A 7038-nucleotide genomic window follows, 5' to 3' on the forward strand; every position below is an offset into this window, starting at 1 on the left:
ATGGGTCTTGTTTTTTTATCCAATCTGATACCCTGTGTCTTTTGATTGGGGCATTTAGCCCATTTACATTCAAGGTAACTATTGAAAGATATGAATTTAGTGCCATTGTATTGCCTGTAAGGTTACTCTTACTGTATGTTGTCTGTGTTCCTTTCTGGTCTATGTTACTTTTAGGCTCTCTCTTTGCTTAGAGGACCCCTTTCAATGTCTTGTAGGGCTGGTTTTGTGTTTGCAAGGGAAGCAAGGGCAAAAATGAACCATTGGGACTTCATCAAGATAAAAAGCTTTTGCAGAGCAAAAGAAACAGTCAACAAAACCAAAAGACAACCAACAGAATGGGAGAAAATATTTGCAAATGACACAGATAAAGGGCTAGTATCCAAAATCTATAAAGAACTTATCAAACTCAACACCCAAAGAACAAATGATCCGATCAAGAAATGGACAGAAGACATGAACAGACATTTTTCCAAAGAAGACATCCAAATGGCCAACAGACACATGAAAAAGTGCTCAAGATCACTCAGCATCAGGGAAATCCGAATCCAAACCTCAATGAGATACCACCTCACACCAGTCAGAATGGCTAAAATTAACAAGTCAGGAAACGACCGATGTTGGCAGGAATGTGGAGAAAGGGGAACCCTCCTACACTGTTGGTGGGAATGCAAGCTGGTGTAGCCACTCTGGAAAACAGTATGGAGGTTCCTCAAAAAGTTGAAAATAGAGCTACCATAAGACCCAGCAATTGCACTACTGGGTATTTACCCCAAAGATACAAATGTAGTGACCCGAAGGGTTGCCATTTGCAATGACGTGGATGGAACTGGAGGGTATTATGCTGAGCAAAATAAGTCAATCAGAGAAAGACATGTATCATATGATCTCACTGATATGAGGAATTCTTAATCTCAGGAAACAAACTGAGGGTTGCTGGAGTGGGGGGGGTGGGAGGGATGGGGTGGCTGGGTGATAGACATTGGGGAGGGTATGTGCTATGGTGAGTGCTGTGAATTGTGTAAGACTGTTGAATCACAGACCTGTATCTCTGAAACAAATAATACATTATATGTTAAAAAAAAAAAGAAGAAGATAGCAGGAAGGGAAAAATGAAGGGGGGGGTATTGGAGGGGAGATGAACCATGAGAGACTATGAACTCTGAGAAACAACCTAAGGGTTCTAGAGGGGTGGGGGGTGGGGGGATGGGTTAGCCTGGTGATGGGTATTAAAGAGGGCACGTACTGAGTGGAGCACTGGGTGTTATGCACAAACAATGAATCATGGAACACTACATCAAAAACTAATGATGTAATGTATGGTGATTAACATAACATAATAAAATTTTAAAAAAAGAGATGTCAATCAGATGGGAGATTGGTCATCATGAAAGAAAAGAATCAAAAGGCAAACATGGTGTAGCATCTTCAGCAGTGTCTATAGGAGAAAGTGGGCTCTGACCTACAAATAAGAATATTTGTTCCTTTTGGAAATTTTTTTTCATAGCATAGGATGAATTCATCGAGGTAATTTCAGCTTGATGATACCTGCCATTCTAATCACCCAGCTCAGTCTTCTGGCTCAGACTGCATACTCTCTGCAGTTTGGTCAAGACGATAAAAGGCCTCCTGGAACTTTTTACTGCAATTGCATTAAACCCATAGATCAATATGGGAGAATCCACATCTTAACAACATTGACTTTTCCAGTCCATTAACATAGCATATTCCTCTATTTGTTAAATCCTTTCATTTTCCTCAGTAATGTTTAGTAGTTTGCACAGTTTAAAGATCTTTCCATTTTTTTCATTAGATTTATTGTAGGTATTTGATGCATTCTGATGCTCCTGTAAATAGCAGTCCTTTGAAATTTCATTTTCCAAGTGTTTTGTTTTTGTTTCTGTTTTTACTTGTATACAGAAATATAATTGATTTGGGTCATGTAAGAGTCTGAGTCCATTTTTGATGTTTGACTTCTGACTTCTTATAAGACCCAGTTCCTTTGTCCCTTTTGCTCCATATCTAGACATAATTGATAAGAAAATCCAAACGAGCTCCTTCCTTTGGGACATGTGGGAAGATATGAACTTGGCAAATTCCCAGCCCTCCCTCAGGAACTTGTCCCTGGTCCTGCCCCCTTGCCACTATAAAGGCCTAACCCACTCTCTCTGCTCCTCTCAAGCCTGCCTGGACCTGCTTGTGTCCTTGCTGCTCTCACTAGGAGTCCCTTGTGCTAACAATAAACTTTCTTTCAAATTCTCTAGGTCTCTGGAGTGTCATCAGCCTCAACATCCTACCTCTCAATGGGGAAAAGTTATAGCCTACCTCTGTGGGGTAAACAGAAAACAGAGTAACTTACCTTGTATCTAACAACCTTTCTAAATTCACTTACAATTTCTAATCGTTTGTAAATTATTTTGAACTTTCTGTATATAATTGTATATATACATCAGCCGTGAATAATAACAGTTTACTAGTTATGTTTCAATGTTTTATTCTTAAAAAAATTTTTATTGCTTCTTTGAACTAGTTAGGACTTCTAATTTCGAAGAGAACTGGTGGTTGTGGAAATCCTGACTTCTTGCCATTCTCAGGGGTCGGGGGGTGAGCAGTCACTATTTTACCATGTTATGTTGGCCATTAAGATTTCATTTTGTAGATACCTTTTATCAGATTAACAAAATTCTTGGCTACTTCTAGCATGTTGAGTATTTTTCTTTTAAAGAATAAACGTGTGTTGGATATGATCAAATATGTTTTCTGTATTTATTGAAGTAATCACATGGTTTATCTCCCTTGTTCATTTACTAGGTGAATTATGTTGGTCGATTTTCAGGTAAATTTCACTTCGTTTTGGTGTATTATCCTTTTTATATAAAACTAGATTCTGTTGGCTAAGGTTTTATTTAATATATTCATATTTGTTTTCATAAGAAATGGCCCATATTTTCCTTTCTTAGCTATTTTCAGGTTTTAGTATCAGAGTTTTGCTGGGTCATAAAATGAGTTGGAAGTTGGTGAGTTGCCTGTTTTTTCTATTCTATGGGAGAATTTATGTAAGATTGGCATTTCTTCTTTCATTCATAGGAAGAATATACCAGTGAAATCATCTACACATGGAGTTTTGTGTGTCATCCTTGTTCATGTGCCATGATAATCTTCTCTGTATCTTCCCAATTTTAGTATATGTGCTGCCGAAGTGAGCATTACATTTGGAGATTTTATGAGAAAATTTTTTTACAATGGATTTGATTTTTTTTTTTTAAGGATGTAGGCATGTACAGATGCTCCATTTCTTCTTGGTCATTTTTAGGTAAATTGTGTTTTTCAAGAATTTGTGCACTGTATTTTTCAAGTTTATTTGCATAAAGTTGATTATAATATGCTCTTGTTTTCTTTTTGATGTGTATAGGATCCGTATGGATGCCCTCTGTTTTTTCCTCATATTAGTCATTTGTGTTCTCTTCCTCTTGTTAAGTGTTGATCAGTGTTTTTAATGTGTCCAAAGAATCAAAGCCAAAGCTTTGCTAATTTTTCTATTTTACTGATGTCACCACTTATTTTTTTTTTTAAGATTCCATTTATTCATTTGACAGAGAGGGAGGGAGAGAGCACAAGCAGGGGGAGCCGCAGGCAGAGGGAGAGGGAGAAGCAGACTCGCCGCTGAGCAGGGAGCCCAATGCGGGACTCGGTCCCAGGACGCTGGGATCATTACCTGAGCTGAGGGCAGACACTTAAGTCACTGAACCACATAGGTGCCCATCACCACTTATTTTTATTATTTTTATCCTACTTCCTTTGAGTTTAATTTGTTTCCCCTTTCTAGATTCTTAAGTTAGAAGTAAGTCATTGATTTTAAATCTTTGTTTCTTTTCTAATATCTATTTAAATCAATATATATCCTTCCAAGCATTGTTTTTGCTGCATCCCACCAATTTTGATATGTTGTTTTTTATTATCATTCAGTACTGTATATTTTCTAATTTGCCTTGTGATTTCCTCTTAAACATATGGGCCTAATTTCCAAACATTTAGAGATTTTTCTAGTTATCTTTAATTCCATTCCATGATTTAATTCCATGTTGGTCATGGGATATACACTCATGATTTCAGTTCTTTGAAGTTTGCTGAGATTTGCTTTATGGCTCAGAATTAACTTTAAAATTTGTCTTTTTTTTGGTATTTATTTCTTCAGTTATTGAATGGAATGTTCTTTATCTGTGAATTAAGTCAAGTTGGTTAGTTGTTTTATTCAAATCTTTTATAGTCTCACTGATTTGTGTGTGTGTGTTTTATCAGTTCTTGAGATGGTGTCAAAAACAGTCGATGGTCTGAGAATTTATTATATTTGCAATCCAAGAAGTTAGTTTGCCACAGTTGCATGCATAGGTTGACGATTATTTGAATTTCCTTTTATGTAAACTGCTTGTGCATATCCTTTGCCCCTTCCTTATTGTGTGGTTTTTCTTTGGAAGAGAGTTGGTCTCCCTAAATTTTATCATGTAGGACCATAGCATAGATCTTCACGTATTAGGGTTGATAGTATTCTTCAATAATTTTATTAAACCTTTCTTCAAAAGGTTTTGCATATATTTATTAGATTTGTTCCTGGGACTATTATATTTTTGTTCCTAATGTAAATTTTTTCTACCTAATTTTCTATTGTTATTACTGGTTTTAGTTATGCTATTTATTTTTTGTGTTGATAATTTATCTTGAAACTGTCTAATTCCTCATATAAATTTGATACTTTTTATAGATATTCTATTGTATTTTCTATGTAGCTATCATCAACAAAGGAGAATAATTTTGTCTTTCAGATTATGATGGCTTTTAAAAAATAGCATAATATTGGGGCACTTGGGTGGTTCAGTTGGTTAAGATCCTGATTCTTGATTTTGGCTGAGGTCATGATCTCAGGGTCCTGAGATCGACCTCCGCACTGGGCTCCACACTCAGTGGGGAGTCAGTTTGAGATTTTTGTCTTTCCCTCTACACCCGCCACCCTCTGTGCTCTCTCTCTCTCTCTCAAATAAATAAATAAATCTTTAAAAAAATAGCATAATGTTAAAGAGAAGCGATAATAGCAGACATTCTTATTCCTGATATAGGTTGGGTAATTCTAAAGTTTATCATTTTAAGTGAAGGAAGAAGGAAGGTCGAAGGAAATTCCATTCTATTTTTAGGGCGCCAAGTGTTTTTATTATGAATGTTTACCTGAGTGTTTCCCTCCATTTATCGATGAATGCATATGTTGAGAGATCATATGTCTTATTGCCTTCATTCTGCTAATATAGAATAATAGTAGATATTCTGATGTTGAATTATATAGGAATTCCTGGGATAAACCCTACTTGATTAAAGTGTATTCTTTATACATTGTCAAAATCAGGTTTTTAGTACATATTTAGTATCCATACATCTATGTTGATAAGTGAATTAGTCCATAACTTTCTTTTCTTGGGATCTTCATGTCTGCCTTTAGCATGAAGTTTATTTTAATTTTATAAATAAATTAATAGCTTTTCCAGTGTTTCTATTTTTTGAAAAAAATTTATGGTATGGGGATTACTCCTTTTTTGAAAGTTTGTTCAAAGTCACCTTTGAAGTCATTTAGGTCTGATTTCCTTGGGATAATGTGATTTTTAATTTCTTTAATGGTTTTTTGGCTTATAGAATTTTATATTTCATAAGTCAGTTTTGGAAACCCATCCTTTCATCTTTATTTTGACATAATTTTTTTCATAGTATCTCTTATGATTTTTGAAACCTCTTTTCTCTTAGACATATTTTTAAATTCAATTTTATTCTCTGTATTTTTTAGAAAAGAAGGACACATATGTCCTTAATATACATCAGTCAGTGCAACCACGCATTTTCCTCACTATTCTGCAGTCCAGGTCAAAACTCTCTTACTCATTTAATCTTCTAATTGACATGTTTACAAGAAAGACTGAGTATAATTTGATGATGTACATTCATCATGGTTTTATGGTAATCGTCCCTTTATATGTAAATACAGGATTCCTTCAACTGAATAGTATATTCTTGTCAAATTTAGAGAATATTGCTATGACACCATGTAATCACGTTTTCATAAAACAGGTTCCAGGCAATCTGTTAGTTATAATTAATTGGACTATAAACTACATGGAAATGAGACAAGATCTGGAAAGTGGAAGATGAGAGTGGTAAGGCAATGCTAAGTACCAGCTGGATATGTAAACAAAACGAGCAGTCCTAAGAGAAAAGTGACATCGTCTCCATTAACGGCATAAACATGTCAAAATTAACTCTGGAATCTGTTTTGATAAAAAACCACTATAAACCAGTATGACTGAGTTAGCAGACATTTAAACAATTTGCTCCTTGGCTAACAGGGATGCTGCTTCCTTTCTCCGACCACCAAATACATAAGGTTCAAACATTTTCATGGCAATGAAATGGCTATTTTTTCTTAGGCATTTCATACCATGGTCCACATTATCTAGGAAGATAATTTCCAGGCTACCGTTTTCCTCTGACATCAAGACTGGGTAATCTCTTCATTTTAAAATTATGACTTGATCTCATCAAGATTCCTAATCTGAAAAATATCATCAATTACTTTGGCCCTTACACAAGGACTAGGTGACGTGGAACTTATTTGCTTATGATCTCTGAGAATTCCCTGAACCCCTCACACATTATTTGATAGCACATGAGAACAGATTAGTGAAAATGAGTTAGAAAGCTCCTTATGTAACCCTTTGGGATATAAGCCATCAAAGCAAGGGTGGGGTTTGCATTAGATGACTTCTGAGGTCTTTTCCTGCTTTAATAGTCTATGATTTTATGATCCTAACAGGAAGGGTAGAGGGAATCTTACCATCATTTTTCTGCCTGGTGACTAAGTTTTTAATTTATATAGTCTCATTATTATTTTAAAGGAAAGTGTATTGAAGAATATTTTAAAGATTTTATTTATTTATTTGAGGGAGAGAGAGAGAGAGAGAGAGCGAGCACAAGTAGGGGGGTGGTAGAGGGAGAAGCAAACTCCTT

The 7038-nt window shown here is 35.5% G+C and overlaps 1 non-coding gene across 1 annotated transcript; it reads right to left on the bottom strand.

Annotated features, from left to right (window-relative positions):
- Positions 1-3098: 3098 nt before the first annotated feature.
- LOC114216680 (U6 spliceosomal RNA) lies at positions 3099-3204 on the bottom strand. The gene has a single exon (XR_003610821.1). It is a non-coding gene; the product is annotated as a U6 spliceosomal RNA (small nuclear RNA).
- Between the last annotated feature and the right edge of the window lie 3834 nt (positions 3205-7038).

This window comes from Eumetopias jubatus, unplaced genomic scaffold (genome assembly GCF_037043125.1).
Source record: "Eumetopias jubatus isolate StellerSeaLion01/CBP00866 unplaced genomic scaffold, mEumJub1_p1.0 scaffold_8, whole genome shotgun sequence".
NCBI lineage: Eukaryota > Metazoa > Chordata > Mammalia > Carnivora > Otariidae > Eumetopias > Eumetopias jubatus.